The sequence below is a fragment of the Plecotus auritus genome, assembly GCF_963455305.1.
Source record: "Plecotus auritus genome assembly, chromosome: 7".
In the NCBI taxonomy this organism is placed as follows: domain Eukaryota; kingdom Metazoa; phylum Chordata; class Mammalia; order Chiroptera; family Vespertilionidae; genus Plecotus; species Plecotus auritus.
In genome coordinates this window covers 28,840,698-28,859,363 of record NC_137774.1, presented here as the reverse complement: position 1 = coordinate 28,859,363, position 18,666 = coordinate 28,840,698, and positions in this window count along the sequence as shown.

The window sequence follows — 18,666 nt, the reverse complement described above, 5'->3', positions numbered from 1 at the left end:
CCTGGACAGAGAATTAAAATAATCATGCATTTGAATTAAAGTTTAGAAAATTTTAAAAATGCAATTTTTAAAGACTTAGTTTACTGAGGACAAAAAGAAATCTAAGCTCTAGACACCTGAATAGTATTATAACTCTTCTGCTATTCACTAACCACACTGCTAGCTAGCATTCATTGGTTTCCCACTACACCTTAAATAACAGCCAAACTCCTGGCCATATCTTTTAAAGCCATTGTGTATTTCAAGCTTACCTTTCTAACTTTTTCTGGGGCTACATTACACCTTACATCTATCCCGTCCTTCCTCAAACCCCTTATTTCTGACTGTTTATTAGTTCCTAGAATATACAAGTCATTCCCATGTTAAAGTCTTTGGGTTGTTTTTTTTTTTTTCTTTCTAAGCATGTATCACAATTTATAATTACACTAGTGGCCTGGTGCATGAAATTCGTGCACATTAAAAGGGGATTAATTAGAGGAAATAATTTAATATTGCTATTTGCCCTTTCTCTATAATAGAAGTGTCAGAGATGAAAGAAAATTAGTAAAATGTATATGAAAACCCTTCTCCTGTCAGAGTCTGGGGCACACCACGGGACCCAGAGTCAAGTCCCCGCCCACCCACATGCGCCTCAAAATCGCATGAGACCCAGACCCACCACCACCCTCCCCCTCATTGGGATGGACCCAGACCTGGCTAGTCCCACCCTTGTCAAGCCCCGCCGGGCAGGGAACATAGCCTCAGGTCCCCTGGCCCGGCACCAGGAGGGGGGAACAGCCTCAGGTCCCCTGTCAAGCCCCATCAGCAGGGGGGTGCAGCCTCAGGTCCCCCCTGGATGGGGGACGTGGCCTGAGTTCCCCCGACCCAGCAATGGGGGTGCACCTTGAGGTCCCCTGTCAAGCCCCACCAGGCAGGGGGGCGCAGCCTCAGGTCCCCTGGCTCGGTGCTGGGGTGGGGGATGCAGCCTGAGGTCCCCCGGCCTGGTGCCGGGGTGGGGACCGCAGCCTGAAGTCCCTTGTCAAGCCCCACATGGTGGGGGCATGGCCTGAGGTCCCCCGGCCTGGCGCTGGGGCAGGGGGCGCGGCCTGAGGTCCCCTAGCCCAGCACCAGGATGGGAAGCGCACCTTGAGGTCCCCCATCAAGCCCTACTGGTTGGGGGGAGCGACCTGAGGTCCCCCGGCCTGGCGCTGGGGCGGGGGGAGAAGCCTGAGGTCCCCTAGCCCAGCACCAGGACAGGAAGCGCACCTTGAGGTCCCCTGTCAAGCCCTGCCGGGTGTGGAAGGCGGCCTGATGTCCCCTGTCAAGCCCCAAGGGGGCAGGGGAGGGCGTAGCCTCAGGTCCCTGCTGACTGCTTGTTAAGGCTCCTTATGGGAACTTGGCCTCAGCTGTGAGTGCAGCCATCTTTGTGACGGAGTGATGGTTAATTAGCATATCCCCTCTTTATTAGATAGGATGAAGTTGGACCTTAAAAAATGCAGGGGTTAGAGGCAGTGACCCATGACACAGATGAAAATCACTCACAACAACCAATAACATAAATAACTGATTAACACCTATTTTGTATCTTATATGCATTATATACTATATTCTTAAAATACAGTATGCTAGAGAGAGGAAAATGTTATTAAGAAAAGCATAAGAAAGAGAAAATATACTTATGGCATCTATTTTAAAAAGCTGCATATATGTGGACCCATGCAGTTCAAACCTGTGTTGTTCAAGGGCTTATCTATATTTATTTATTGGGTTTCTTTTTAAAAAAAAATATTTTTATTTATTTCAGAGCGGAAGGGAGAGGGAGAGAGAAAAGAATATCAATGATGAGGAGAATCATTGATTGGCTGCCTCCTGCATGCCCCACACTGCGAATCCACCCCACAACCAAGGCATATGCCCTAACTGGGAATCGAGGCATGATCTCCTGGTTCACTTCATAGGTCAGCACTCAACCACTGAGCCATGCTGGTCAGGCTCTATTGGGCTTCTTAATGCCTAGCTCCCTCTCTAGATGCTAAGAATTAAGAAGAAAGGTACAGTGTTAATATACCATTAAGCATCTAGCAGAAAGCTTACAGTTCATGGTCAATAAATATTTGGTAAGTAAAAAATCAAATATAAATACATGCATACATATAAACCACCTATACTAATGAAAGCACACTTCAAGTTCTCTTCTGTAATGATCTATGGCTGAAATCTTGGATTGGGATCCACCCGAGAGATTTCACTTAAATATAAGACCCTACAATCCAAAAAAAAAATGTTAGTAGTTCTTGGGGTGAGAGACATAATTCATTCCATAACAACATTATACTCAGCACCTTTCTCAGAATCTGCTACATGATAGATGTTAAAAAATATGTTTTTAAACTCATCTTGCTGCTGAGTAGGTATCTGAACCTCAAAGCAATCTGTAGTAATTAATAGAGGCAAAAATGTTCCTAGAGTCACAGAATATTAAGGTCAAAAGGAACTTGAAATGTCTCACTTTAATATTTTACTCTTTTCTAGAGTTTAGAAAAAGGTAAATCCAGACATCATGCAGAACACAAGAACAGGGCTCCTCTAAGCACTAGTCTTAAAAACATAAATTCAGAGGAGAAAAACCAGAAATTGTCTCCTAGAAGCTATCAAACATTAAAGGTGAAGTCAAAAGTTAAAAAAAAAAAAAAGGGAAAAGAAAACATGTTATTACTTGTCTTGTTGATGACAGCAATTCCCTCTTTAAAGACCCTACCTCCAAAAAAGTCAGGAGTCATTGGGGTGAGGAACACAATTCAGCCCATAATACCATTACACTCAGTGCTTTCCTCAGAACCTGCTACATAATAGACATTTTTACAAAAACAAACAAAAGATATTTGCAAAAGTGAATAATTGAGTGCACTATTTCTTTGTTCAATTAAGAGGGACCAGAAACAAGCCCCTTAGATAAAATTCTCTAAAACAGCTCTTCAGAAACTATACTTCTAGTAAAAATACAGTGATTTGGCGTTTAAATACAAGCAGCCAAGTTTTCTCTGAAAGTTTCAGATAGGTTTCTTTTACATGGACACCTCAATAAGAGGTAATCCAAAAAGCTTGCCAACCAAAGGGCAAAAAATAACAGTCTTGAGGCTAAAACCTATGTGTGATTTCAAAGACGCAGATGCTTTTAAGTACTATAGTGCTTAGTCTTACTTGTATCAGACATGAATAGAGTTTGTTAATTGTGTTTTCCTTTTAAATTAAGTCATTGCTCTTAAACCTGTGCAGTAGATACATTTGGAGTCGGAGCCTTGTAGGCCTATAATCAGAAAATATCTTCTTAGCTTTCTCCATGCTTTAGAATAATTATGGGACTAAGCATAAATATTAATTCCTACTCAATATGCATGCACTCTGGAATCTCAAGGTGTGAATAGCAATATCTTATTACAGGAACCAGAGTATTCATTAAATGCTTTCTGTTAATCTTTAGAGAGTACCTTAAAATTCAGGCATTACTATGCATATGGGTAGTCTGTAAAACTCAAAGTTCTCGGAAGTAAGCAGTGAATACCTTCATGGAGTAAAATCTTATTAATCAAAATATCAACATGAAAGAAAGAAAGGTCAAGAGGTTATTTGGAGCCAAGTTTCTTGACAATAACTCCAGGAGAAGGAAATTTAAATACAAGATCGATATTTCATGCTATAATTACAGAATTGCAACAATACACTATTTGGGTCAATGCAGTTCACCTGTACATGTTTTGCTGTTGCTGTTTTGCTTTTCATTTTTATTTTGTTCTGTTTGATTTTGTTTTGTCTTCATACCTGTAGGATGTTTGCATATCTTTGTGAAACACCAGAAAACAGACATAGAAATACAACTACTATGAATTTTGATTATTTCAATGTTTTTTAATGCTATTTTTAAAATATCAATGCTACAAATAACATGTTTTTCTTACCTACAGCTCTAGGAATTTTAATATATGTATAGATATGTGTATCTATGTCCCCATAATAGGACAGAAAACAGTTCCATCACTTCCCAAGCACTCTTGTGTTACCTCTTCATAGTCTCACTCTCCTCTCAAACCAACCCATGGGTCAGTATTTGTTTTAACCTGTTTTGGGTTTATATTTATTCTTTTCTCCAAACAAAACCAATTTAAAAATAACAGTTTGACAAATATCAACACACATGAATAGAATACATGAGATGCATGTTTCTATGTACATGTCATGTTATATACTTGTATTTGTATTGAATACATGGTGCATATACTGTATACTAGTATAATATATGAACATACATAATTTTATAAACTCCTCCTAAAACCTAAAAACAATTAATAGTGCCTAATACTATTAGGTCTCTTAGTTGGAGGTCAAGACTATAAGGACCTTTTGAATGAACAAATAATCATATGATCATACTGATCCCAGGCTAGTGTTAAAGACTCAGTAAGTAGATAATAGGTATAAAGACTCTAAATCCTTAGAGAAAGTTTGTGTAAATGATTGTTTGTATTTGCATACCCCATATGTATGCTAATAACGAAGTTTCTCTGGAGATGATTTCCTGCCTGAGGCACTATATTTTAAAAGTAACATCAAGTTATGTTTATCTCATGAGAAAATAAAGCAACACTGGTATATCAAGAAGAATCGCATGCAAGCTCAAAAATAAAGAAAAATCACAAAAGAAAAAATGATACATTATTTCAATAACACTTTTCATTCTTATTGCATATTTCATCATAAAGATCAATAAAATGTTCCAAATCATAACAAAAACAGGAATTATTCAGCCTCCTGTCTTAACAAGTTATCTCAGGAATGTAAGACAAAAAGTGTATTTACACCCACCCAGCCACATCATTTAATGATTTAGGATAGAAAGTCAAACTTGGGGGAGACTGATTCAAGAAAGTAATCAACATCCCCTTAGTAGGATTTTGCATCTTAAAATATACAGCTGATTGTTAACAAATACAAATCAAGTCTACAGCAACTGTTCATCAATTTTTTTCCTAAGCTTAAAAAATAGGGATATTATCACAAAAGTCTCCAAATTATCCACAAAAAGGTAAAAGGGAGAGAACTGAGCACTCTTGTATGGTCATCCTACCTTATTTGCAGGGTGGTGGCGTGGGGGGAGTTTGTCATGAGATTTTTCCATGAAATTGCCAGGCCTTGGAGAATGTGAGTCTTACACAGTGTATCTAGAGCAAAGCTTTCCATCTTCAGTGAAATAACAAGCTCCTTCAGGCATGTTGTTGCTAGGTTACTATTAAATAGAATTACCGTGGTGTAATATACTCATAAAGAGTCAGAAGATAAGTAAGAAAATAATTATAATAACTTAGTCATGTTTATGCAACTTGATATATTAATATATATCCAGAGGCATTATTCTAGGGGGAGGGAAGATAGATTTATTTTCTGTTTTGAATATTCTTAGTGATTCATTGAATGCCTCTCATATATCCCAACGCCTTGAAAGCATTTCAATTAAAGAGGATTTGTAATCCACAAGCTTAGGTTCCTGAACTTCTATGAATCAATATTGTTGGGCACAAATGCTGACATGTGACAGAGGAAAAGTACAAATGTTATATTTGGAGGGGACCTTGAAATATACAGGGTGGGGCCAAAGTAGGTTTACAATGGTTCCTATGGAAAATAATACAATAATCTATATATATAAAACCCTAAGCGACCTTTCGACCATTTGACCTGTTGCTATGATGTGCACTGACCACCAGGGGGCAGATGCTCAACACAGGAGCTTCCCCCTGGTGGTCAGTGCACTCCCACAGCGGGAACACCGCTCAGCGAGCTTACCAAGCGGTGGCATTGCCAGGCACCCAGCCTGGGCTCAGGCTCCCCCGCAGCTGCCTGCTACTGCACACACTACTACATCCCCAAAGGGGCCCCGGATTGCAAGAGGACACAGGCCAGGTTGAGGGACCCCACCGGTGCATGAATCCATGCACCAGGCCTCTAGTTAACAAATAATAATGCAAGGATAAAATATGTTTTGCAACTGTGTTCACAACTGAATACCTACTTAGGTCCATTCCTGCATGTATTCTAGCCTACAACCATTACAAAGAAATGCCAAGTATCTCAGTTTAGGGATTATGCAGTAGATTCTTGAAGCCTTCCAATCCAATAATGTTGCTTCTACAAATGGCTCGGTGTAGTTAATATTGTACTGGCCCTTGTTATACAAACCAGTGATCATTCATGTGTAATAATTACTGGACAAGATTTTAAACATAAGATGCCTGAGCCAGAAACTTGTAGGTGGGGCCTGGCATCAATATATTTGAAAGCTCTATTGGTCGGTTTTATGAGCAACGAAAGAAAAGACCAGCAGGTCTGTGGACCATCAGATAGTACATTCTTCCTTCTAAAGTTTTAAAATGAAAGGGCAAAGATCACACACCTTTAGAATTGTCCATTGGTTGCGTTAATATTAGTAGGATATCAGAATCACAATATATAATTTACACTCAAGAGAAACAATTTTAACTGAATATATTTCCTGCATCACGCCTCTCTTATCTTTTTCATTCACACTCCAGAAATTACATTGCTTTAGAGAAAATAAAGGGATAGCAGGAGCAGTGAATTCCATCTGTAAATTTTTAAAAATAAAACCAGAACCAAAAATTGCAGCTCTAAAATGTGAGTTTGGGTTTTGGACAATTTGCAAGTGAAGTATAAAAAATAAATCTGCTCAGAAATAGCAAATGTATTTTTTTCCACTTACTACTTTAGGAAAGTGACTGTAAAATGTGCAAAATCACTATTGACATTCAGGCAATCCCTGAAAAATAGGTTTGAGTAGGATGAAGGATTAACTATGAGCTGAACCTGAATTATGCATGAACAAAAACATAATCTAAAAGGATATAGAATGATTTTCTTTTAAATTCTCTTTTCCTATGCTGACGCTTCAGAGAACAAAAACAAATGTTTTTATTTTTCTCCCCACTTCACACAAAAAGGGTTTTATTTCTTATTGTTCATCATTCAGCTAACTAGCACTAGGTATTGTTATTTTTTATTTTAGAAAATTTAGAAAAGTGAGGCTCTAGTAGGATTCTCAGCATTGGAAAGAGAAATTCTTTCAAATTCCTACTTTTGCCATCTTTCAAATAATTTACCTCCAGGCTGAAACTCAGCAAGCTAAAGACCAAGCTTTTTCTCTAATTCTTAGATGGGAATACCCCACCTGTTGCCTCTTCCTGCCTTTAAGTTCCACTGTTAGCCTCAGGTCGACCAGCTGCCTGCCCCTGGGGCCTTTCTGGACTGGCTCCGATTCCTCCAACCCTCAGGCAAAGGCAGAGAGTCTATAACTGAGCCCCAGCTATGCCTCATTGTTCTCACATGTTTTTGAATGTTTCCCAAAATCTGAAATGGAATTTTATCATAAAATCAATGAGTGAGGAGCTTGTGCAAAAAGAGAAGTCTTGATTGGCAACAGTTCCTTAGGAAGTTATTCAGGTTTCAAAGTTTGTTGTCAGCATGAAATTTGCATATATGTGTAAAAGTATAGGAAAAAAAGTTCATATATGTGTAACTGATAACAATGGTTATCTATGGGAGAGGGAGTGGGATTAATGTTGGTAGTCAAAGGAACTTTCACTTGTTCTATAATATTTTAATTTTGTATTACTAATTTATAATGTTAAATGTGTAATAATTTAATTTTATATTAATTGGTTACTATGGATGACTGTATACTTAATATTTCATAGAATTTAAAAAGTTCTATAAAATACACTGTAAAATACAGACTTTCATGCTGGAGATCTTAACCTTGCAAATGAGATGCCCTTTCTTTGACAATGGGAATATATCCTAATTTATTATTCCAGCCAGTGATACATTTAGTTTGTTGCCTATTTACCCAAATGACTGGATATTGGATTATAGATTTTATAAATTTGTTAATCAACTGAGGGAAGAAGGGAGGGAAGGTAAAAATACAGTATGTGATCCTCAGCTCTCCACTTCTAGGCCCAGCGTAGATGCCACTGAGATTATACATGCTTTCAAAATCCTTCTCAAAACAGTGCTTCAGGAGGCCACTATTAATCTGTAAGTGTTGGCCCATACCACCCTATAAAGTCTTCTCTGGCAGCCAGAGCTTCTTAATGAAGCAGACACCCAACCTCTCTACTGGGTCTTCTGACCTTAAGGGTACATCTGAATACTCAGCGTGATTTCCAAATACATATACCCAGGTTCCAACACTCGAACGTCTGATTTTGTAAAAACATGATTGGACCTTCACAGACACATGTTGCCAACAAAACCCCCAGCTGATGTTGATGAATTATTTATGAATTACAGTGTAATATAATCACCATTATAAATTTATAAATATTGATGCTAGTGTAGGTCTATTACATGTAGCATCAGATGATTTGGATTGTAGTTCTGATCCTAGAATGCATTAGCCTCATGACCCTGGGCAGTCATATAACTGCCTCCAGGTTTAGATTTTTCATGGACAAAATGGGCTTACTGCTTTTATTCCTCATAGTCACTTCAACTCAAGAGGATCACTGGCTTGGTCATATCTTGGCCCACACCTCTGGGAATGTGGATGAATCACTTCTTCTCTTGGTCCCCAATATCTTCATCTCAAAAATTGGGATTGTGTTACAGGACCAGTGATTCTCAAACTCTATTCTCAATCAGAGCCCTTAGAGACAATGTAGGCTCTGGGGATGTATGTGTGATTATGTGTGGGTTTGGGGGAGGGAGTTGGAGAGGGCAGAGTGGAAGGCAGAGCATAAATAACATGCAATAAGGACCCTGGCCCTCTCTCTCTGCTTCACAAACAGGGTTTTATGTTTGCATATTGAATTTTTATGTGAGAATTTTTACTGCCAAATATATTTTAAAGCACTGAACCTGATGAAATCTGAGGTCAAATCCATCTCAAAATTCTTTAAATCTAATGCACAGGATTGTTGGATTCAAATTAGATAATGATTGTTAGTGTGTTTTGCAAAATGAAAAGTTATCAGGCTGGGTTGCCTTGCAAGTACCATAATATGGGCTTAAATTTTCTCAGCATGCAAAATGGACTAACCTTTATTCTTTTTTATTGTCAGTCTTGGCTTAATTTCTCTTGCCCTCGACGCTTATGCAGCTCCTAAAAGAAACACTCACCTCGATCACACTCTTTCCCCAGACTCTTTGTTCCTAACTTCAGCCAATTTCAGCAGAGATGGAACCTATATTCACAGTCCCCCTGCTTCCTCCCCTTTCCCTGAGAAAATAACCACATGCCTCCTGGGAATATGGGTGTTCAGGGAAGAGTGCTTGGTCCCCATTAGCACCATGCTAACAAACCTCTGCACAAAACCGAGTCTGTGGCAATCAGTCTTCCCTTGACCAATAGAGCTGAGTGAGCAGTTTGGGGTTTGTTTCAGGGTCTAGTTCAACTCACCCTCCTCAGGATCTCTGATGCTTCATACCCATATGCCTCATCCCGAAGGTTCTTGACAGGACAATGCTCAGTCTCTAGCCCTTCTGTCCTGATAATGGTGAAGATATCATTTCACACATGTGAACCAGGAATGACTTGTGAAGAAGACTCACTTCAACAAGTATTTAACTCATAATGTGCCTACTAGTTGTCAAGGTCACAGGTTACATGGATGAACAGATAGAGTGATTGCTTTTCATGAGCATCGAAGCTGGAGTAAGAGCCAGACTGTAGCCAATCACTATAAACGCCAACACAACACGTGGAAAGATAAAGGTCCATGTGGAGTGTTAGGAAGGGCAGGGCATCCTGACCTAAATTTGGGTGTTTTTAGGTAGGCTTCATGGAAACACACATTTATTCATGAAAACTAAGACTGAGCCCAACAAAGAAAGTTGGAACAGATTTTCCCAAATAAAGGAACAGCATCCAAATAAAGCAGGCAAAACTAACATTATTGTGTTATCACTAGAGCATAATACAAGAATTCTACGCAGAATGACCAGAAGTTAGTTAAAGAATGAGACTGTGTCTCAGAAGGAGTGTGTATTAATGTTAAAGCATTTAGACTTTATTCTGCAGAGGTAGAAATGATCTACCTCTACAAATTCTGCTTATTTTTTACCTATGTCTTGAAATGGTTTGTTTGAGAAAGTCTCTGCCTCTCGTTTGCTATTTATATTTGCACATCAAGAGATTTTTTTATGGAAAAGTACATATAAATTTATGGAAAAGTCTCATATAAATTATATGAGACCGTTGCCAGAAATGCAACTACTCTGAAAACATTTTGCCATTACTGCTGTGGAATATTTTAAAGCACATACGTTTACCTTGAAATCCAGATTCCTAAATGTTAACCTCTTTCTGAGTGCTTACAATGACACATTCCATCACTGGCAAATAGGTAGCTCATTTACTGAAGTTTACATTTTAGTGACATGGCTTAACAAGACACTAGAAGCTTTATTTACATTTCTCCCTAAAATGCTGTTAGAATTATGCAGATCTGTTCCTGACGCGGCCATTTTCTTACCTAATTATTTTTCACATATTCATTTGCGTCTTTTGATTCACTATCTTCACATGTTCTCTGACTTCAAAGTATTTTGAGGTCCCCTCACACATTTATGATATTTCTTCCCCTTTAGATTAGAAAATGTAGCCATTCGCAACCTTTATAACAAGATCCGAATAATATTAATAACAATGAGAATAACACAACAGCGGCAGCTACCAGAGATTAAACTGACAATTGTATGACTTACTTAAATGCTCTCATTTAATTTTTATAACTATCTTAGGAGGCTGTCATTCATGTTTATCTCCACTTTGCAGAGGAGAAAATGGTATTTATTCAGATTGAATGCATTTTTGCAGATCAGGCAGCCAGTAACTGGAACAGCTGTTATTCATCCCCAGCCTCTCTGACTTCAGAACCTGCCTGGTTAGCCCCAGCCTACATCTGCTCTGCAGTCCATAGATTCAGTCATTCCCTGGTTCATTCGGCAGATGATAACGAAGAGCCTGCCCATTGCTGAGACCCTGTATCAGAAACTGCAAAGGGTACAAAGAGGAGTAGAACCTGCATTCTACTATCAGGAACCATACAGTTCAGAACACAAATAAGGCGAATACAAGGCAGAAACACGATGTAAAATACGTGTTGCCAGAGGAAGAGAAGATGTGTCCACAGGATGACTAGGACTGTTAGATGTTCAGCCTCCTAAATACTCAGAGGAATGCAAACAGAAACTGCAATTCAATAGCCTTACACGCTGACTAGTTAAAAAAAAAAAAAAAAAGCCTGCTTCTCCTAAGTGTGGAAGAAGATTTAGAACAAAAAGTGTTTTATAGAATTACTATTTTTTTAACCTAGAATAATTAAAGGTACACATACCTTGGGGCCCAAGTCCTCTCTTTGGATATACCTGAGAGACACTCCTACAAAACTAAACCAGGAGAGACATACAAGTATGTCCATGGAAGCATTATTTGTAATAAACCCAAAATTGGACAATATAAATGTCCATTGATAATAGATCTGATAAATACAAATGTGACGTATCCATGCAATGAGATGCTATATAGTAATTACAATGAATGCACTGTGACTAACTGCTTTAACTTCGGTGCACTCACACACAATGTAAATGAAAAAAGCAGATCGCCAAATAACATATACAGAATGATCCCAGTTATATAAAGTTTTAGAAATGGCAAAATGAAACTATTTTTTTAAGGAGGTACACATACAAGGGAAAAATATAAACAAAAGCATGAGAAAGGTTCTCCCAAAGTTCAGGCCGCTGATGGTCTCTCTCACAGAGACAGGGTGATGTGCACAGAGGGTTTCTATGTAATGAATGATATTCTGTCTCTTAAGATAAGTGGCAGATACACGAGTGATTTCCAGTTAGTCTTTATGCTTTGCAATTATATTTTAAATTATCTGCATGTTACAAATATTTATATGTAAGGGATGTTTCAAACACATCAATTTTTAAAATATGTTTTTATTGATTTTTAGATAAAGAGGAATGGAAAGGGAGAGAGAGATAGAAACATGGATGAGAGAGAAACATAGATTGGCTGCCTCCTGTGTGCCACTTCTTGGGATCTAGCCTGCAACCCAAGCATCTGCCATGACCAGAAATCGAACCAGTGACCTCTTGGTGCATGGGACAATGCTCAATCCACTGAGCCACACTGGCTGGGCCAGGCATAATTTTTTAAAAGCTAGAACTAACTAACAAAGCCTTTGCAATGGGAATGTTATTTATGTAAGCATCAGAAAATAGGACTTTGTGGCAGGAAGGACAAAAGTGCTGTACAACCTGCTACTACTAATTGAAGCTGTGGTTGTTATAAAATATAGGACAAATAATCAGAATGTTTGTGTAAATAAAATCCCTAAATAAGATGTTTGTTTTGGAGCTCCGTGGAGAGGAGCATGAACATGATCTGCTATGAACAATAGTTCTTGAAAATGATCCTGGATAAACTGAAGCACAGGATAAAATCAATGAAAGCAGGTGTTTTTGTAAAAATATCTGCCTGTGGTAGAAAGATCTGAAAATGTATCTATGATGCTTACTTAACAAAGACAACACTGGAAGATGTGATGAACGTGAGTCCATTTGAAGACCATAAGCCCTAAAATGTATTAACTATCTAAAAGCACATCTTATGCCAATAGTTATTACACAAAAGCAGAGGTAAATATGATACAGAGAGTATAGGACTTCCTTGAGAAGAAATCCACAATAAGGCCAATGGAGGAAAACAAAGGATGTTCAGACCTTTAAGATTTAGACACAGAAATGGTGGAAAATACATGTAGTTCCAGCAGGAACCAAAATTCTTAAGTACCCATGCTGCCGTAGACTCAGGGCTAGAAGCAAACCAGAGCTCACAAATCTTAAATGCGTTCAAGGGTTAAAGAAATAGCAGTGGTAGGAAATGGAATTAACTGAAGAAAGCCCACAGCACATGCAGGTACTCTGAATCAAATTTAATCAATGAGTAATACCAATATGTCTCCTGAATTCGGCCTTCAGATCACCAGTTACTCTTGCTGGCTCGTCACCTTAACTTCCTGTTGTCGCATACCCAGGAAACATGTTTCCATCCTCATGGCTAAATTCTCTTTCAATGTTCATAGCACCTTACCCCTTTTTCAGTATTATGTGGTCAACTGAGAGTCATGGAGAATTAGAGTAGATAGAGTGGTTTTGCTGTGTATCCCTGAGTTTGGTGGAATTTTGACTTTTCTTTTTAAAGCATCAATTCATTTCAAAGGCTCACTAATCTAAATTAACATACAGGTGTGGAGTTTTAAATCTCATAAAATAAATAAGGTCATTGTATTCAGCACATTCCTGACATTTTAATGAAGCATATTAGCAAAAATTATGTTCCAAAGTCATTACACAGAGTTATTATTCTCTGTTACATAAGAACATCACTGGATCTGAAGGAAAACTCATAATAAAATTATGTTATGGTAATATTATCGATAATGATATAATTATAGTGACATTAATGACAATATAAGGGACTTGATTATAAAATATTCCTCTATGGTTGGACAAGTTGAGCATAAATAAGAAGCCATCATTTGTAGCATGTGAGCGATTCTCTGTTTAATTTTTCATATTGGAATTTGCAGGAATAGTGACAATATTGAGACCCATACTGTACTTGGCAAGGAGAAAGATATATTTTCTTAATATCTGTCACTGAAACTATCTATTCCAGGACATTTGAATTTCCCATTGTCCCAACATTGTTATAATACAGTGAACATATTAAAGTATTCTAAACTTGGACCCACTTTAAATAAATCAATGCTGTTTTTCAATATCGCTGTCTCCCAACTATCCCATCATCAACATCATCATCATCATCATTATCTAGATCACCTAAAAGTGGCAGATTTAATGGCTCCAGAACTGAAGATAGTCTAAACTGTGAAGCAACTTATCTACTACTGAATCAATAAAGTCAAAAAACTGGTTTTATTTCTAGAGATAGTTTCCATAAAAATCTTAGAAGAAGCATTGTTTGCTTCCCTATGTACCAGCTGAAGGGCTTAAATTCTCTGCAGCTTAATTGAATGATCTGTAACTTTGCAAGTTCCTAATGAAGAGCAGAATGGTGAAAGGCCTAGAGAAATTACCTGGGGGTGATTGGCTGGTGATGTGGACAAATGCATTCACCTTTTCCAAGGTTGTGCACTCAGTTGATCAGGGTTAGAGCCAATCTCTCCCATGTCCTGGAGTTGATCAAGTATAATAATTTAATGTAGCAAAACTTGCAAGAGCTGGAACATTGAAGACAATTCATGACATTTCTATATTAAAGAAGAGAAACAGTCCCCTAAGTACAATATAAACCCCCTAGAGTCCCCATCAACAGTGTGAATGGCACTGGTTATGTTGTTTAAATAGAGAGGTACGCAATATGGTGATCAAAACTTGCCATGAGTTTATTTACTTATTGCTGCCAAATAGCATCCAGAGCCTACTCAGGTATTATTCTCTCCGATGTGTATAGTCAATCAGAAAAGCCATCTCTCCTTTGATGGACATGTTCTGGCTACACAAAGACTGACCCAAAGCTTTATAATGACTACTTTTCTATACTTGGTCCATCTCAGCTCTTAGAGTGTAAATGTAGTACTCTTTTTAAAAAGAAGAATACAGTGCCTCCTTTTTAATATATAAACAATTTCAAAAATATACCAAAAAAGAATAGTAATAATGAACCCTTAACGTACCTATTACATAGCACAAACAATTATCAGCCTTTATATAGCTGATCTTGTTCATCTATAATTCCCTCCACCCTGTTAGCTTTTTAAACAGCTAAAACAAACCTTTGTGTTAGAGTCCACCATTATCTGACATTTACAAAGCAACTCATGCTTCCAAATACTAAATAATTTGGCAGAGATCACATCTAGTAACTGCCAGATCTGGGAAAGCAAGACAGTTTTATCTATTCCAGAGTTTTTGATCTGCTTTTGTGTGCTCCATGAAAATTAGTGGAGTCTAGAGCCATGTCAATGGCCGTATCAGTCACAGCACTACCATAAAATAGATGGCACACTTAAATTGGGTAATTTGGAAAAAGTTAATAAAATGACTATTTAAAAAGGATTAGAAAGTTCCAGGAGTTAGTAAAATTGAGAGGAAGTGTCGCTAACCCTATGCCCAAACAGGCAGAGGGAATGAGGAACCCAGATGCAGAAATGGCTGCGTGAACAGAATTGCCTGATAGAAGGCCCTGTATATAAGGGACACCATCAACATGGATGAGTCCATGGAGAGTGGCCGGGGCTATCTCACACTTTCTTCCTTTATATTCTTGCTTCTCAAATGACCAAATCTAGTCAAATTCCAGAGATCAGGGTGAAAATGGTAGATTTGGAGTGGGCAAAGTTTGATGTCCTGCATATCTATATGCAGGAAAGTTACAGTGTATTGTTTTGACACAAGGAACCCTATTCTTATTAGAAATTTAGGGATCTTGGTGAAGAATAAAAAATGACACTTATCTTTTGTTGCAAAAGACCGCATTGCTTATTATGTTAATAATGCAGATAGAAAATTTTCAAGAATTTCTAATAATCATTAAATCAAAATCTGAGTCAGTTCAAAACATGTTTGCACACAATATTTACAATAGCACATAAGTATCTACAGAGTAGGCAACACATTATAAGTACTTAATAAATGTTTGTTGAATACATGTTGACATGGAAAAGCCCAGTTGTGTTTGAAAGACCATGCCTATGAATTTAGGGAGGAACAGAAGCAGAATATAGCAGCCCCCCCTTCCTTTCTGATTTAATCGCTGAGCCAGTCAGTGATAAATGTCCTAGCTGCATTTCAGAATTCCTAGGGGAACTTTAAGAAATGAAGATGTTTAAATCCACCTGGGGCCACACCTACTCAATCAGAATCACCAGAGAGAGGGCCTGGCAATCACACTTCTCAAAGCCTCAGAGGTGATTGTCAAGCATAACTAGGGCGAGGAAGCCCTAATTTGCCTTGAACCTCTTGATTATGAATTCATGATGTGTAAAAAAGTTTGAATGTGGAATGAGGAAAGAGGAAATCCAAGAGGACTTTGTTGGAATGTAATTCCCTTAAAGGCAGACATCTGTGTCTCTGAATATCTGAATGCTTAGAACAGTGCCTGCCATAGTGCAATAGGTATCCGATAATAATTTGTTAGGTGAATGTATGATTCAATTCCAAAACGAGATAACGCACACAAAGAATTTAGCACGGTGACCACCAAATTAAAGCATGACCATGATTAATCTATTTTAGTCTTCTAACTAAGTGATTACACATCTATCTGCTTTTATTAGCAACTATCCAGGCTCTCCCGTCTGTTATTTCTCAGTCCAGTGATGTAGCCAAACACTAAAGAATAATATAGACTGCTATGAATTCTCACAATTGCACTGTCACTTGGGAAGATAGCCCTTCAGCCAATGGAATATATATTGATTGTCCATTCTGAGTAATGTGCTTGCTAGTCCAAATTTATGCACTGTCCATAAAGATTTTTCTTACATATTTCCTACATTGCATATCCATATGTCTTTCAAAGTTTGAAATATGCCAGTATGTCCAGATCATAAGGAGCGTTCTTGCTTTATTTTTTTAAATGTTTTTTTTTATTGATTTTAGAGAGAGAAGAAGGGAGAGGGGAAGAGAAAAACATCGATGTGAGAGAGAAACACGAATCAGTTGCCTCTCATATGCGCTCTGACAGGGGATCAAACCTGCAACCTGGGTATGTACCCTGACTAGGAATCTAAACAGTGACCTTTTGGTGCATAGGACAACCTCAACCCCCTGAGCCACACCAGCCAGGGCCATTCTGCATTTTTAAGAATCCTTTTTCATGAAAGGTTAGGGCTTTGTGTGGCACCTGAAGCACCAGCTGAGATGTTCCTTTCCCATCTTTCCATTTGCTGACGAAGTTTTTAACAAAGGTTAATTTGGATCCCTTCTTCCTCTCTCCACTCCCCTCCTACAAAGAGCCGTCTTCTCATCTTTTGCTGAGGCAAAAATAATTTAGAAACTCCACGGTTGGCCATTACCTAACAATTTGTTTCTAACACATAGTGAATAGTATTTTTTATTGTATGTTGACTCCACATCAGATATTAGCAACCTAAGTTAATATTTATGAGAACATGTTCTGTCCATCAGTCTTTTTATAGGCTTTCATATGTGCCCAGTGCCCAAAAGATTCCTTGGCCCATATTGCACGACTTCTATTTATATGGACGTACAGAAGAAGCAAATCTATGGAGATAGAAAGATTAGTGGTTGCCATGGGCTAAGAAAAACTGGAGGCCTTAATTGGAGGTGATGGTTAAGGTTTGTAGGGTTTCTTTTTGGAAAAATTAAAATATTCTAACATCAATTGTTATGATGAATGCACATCTGTGATATACTAAAAGCCAGTGAATTTAAATGGGTGAATTGCATGGTGTGTAAATTATATCTCTACAAAAACCTATTTTAAATTAAAAAAGGATTTCATGGTAAGTTTAAAAGCAATCATGACTGAAACACATTGGTCTAATAAAAGCTCTGAGAAATTCTACAGTAAAATATAAATAATTAAAATACTCAACTTATTTGCTCATGGACAGACATCTTATTCATTTGTTTTGCCTGAGTCTATCCACTTAAATCCTTAAGTTTCACCCTAACATTTTCTTAAACACTAATTTCAAGTACAAATTGTTGAAAAGAACTTATTTAATCTTCATGAAAGAAGCTATTTCTTTTTTAGCAGATGAAATAACTAAAACCCAGAGAGATGAATGAATTTGCCTAAGATATCACAGATAGTAACAAATGAAGATAAGGTGTGATCCAGGTCTCCACACATATTTTTGTGACATTAAAAGTATGATGCAATTTTATATTTATTGATATGGAGAGAGAGCTACAATAAATACTGGGGGAAAGCAGACACTTATATTGCTTATGTAGTACATATTTTGTAAAAAGGATATATTTAAATTTGCAAATGTCTCTGTGTATATTTGTGTTTGCATAAGGATAAATACAAAAAAGGGTAGTTACAGACCAATACAAAATATATTTTCAATTTCTGAGCACATTCTAATTTTTCAAAACACATGCATTAATTGTCAACAAAAGAAAATGAGGATAAAAAATCCTCTTACTTCCTACCCCTCTTCCTACTTTCTAACAGGACATAATGCAGCTTGAAAATGTTTTATGTGATAGAGATGTAGCTAGTGATCTTAATTTTTTTTAGGGATATGAAACTTTGCATTTTTAATTCATTATCCTAGGTTGATCCTGATTTTCATATTTTCATTATTAACCTTGAAATTCTGCTTTTACCACCACAGATATAACACAATCTAGAATATTTACTTTCTTTTTATAGCTGATAAGTTGCTGAAATCTAAAAAGCACACAGGAAATTAGAGTCAGAAATGCCATGAGAGATGAACGTGTCAAGCCTCCTCATTTTAGAGAGGAGGAAAACAGAAGCACAGAGAGGTTATGTAATTTCCCAAGCTCACACAGTTTGTTTGTTGGTGAGTGTGTAGGCTAATCTTTGCTTCCCTTAATTCCCAGCCCCCACTCTTTCTGCTAAATGACATT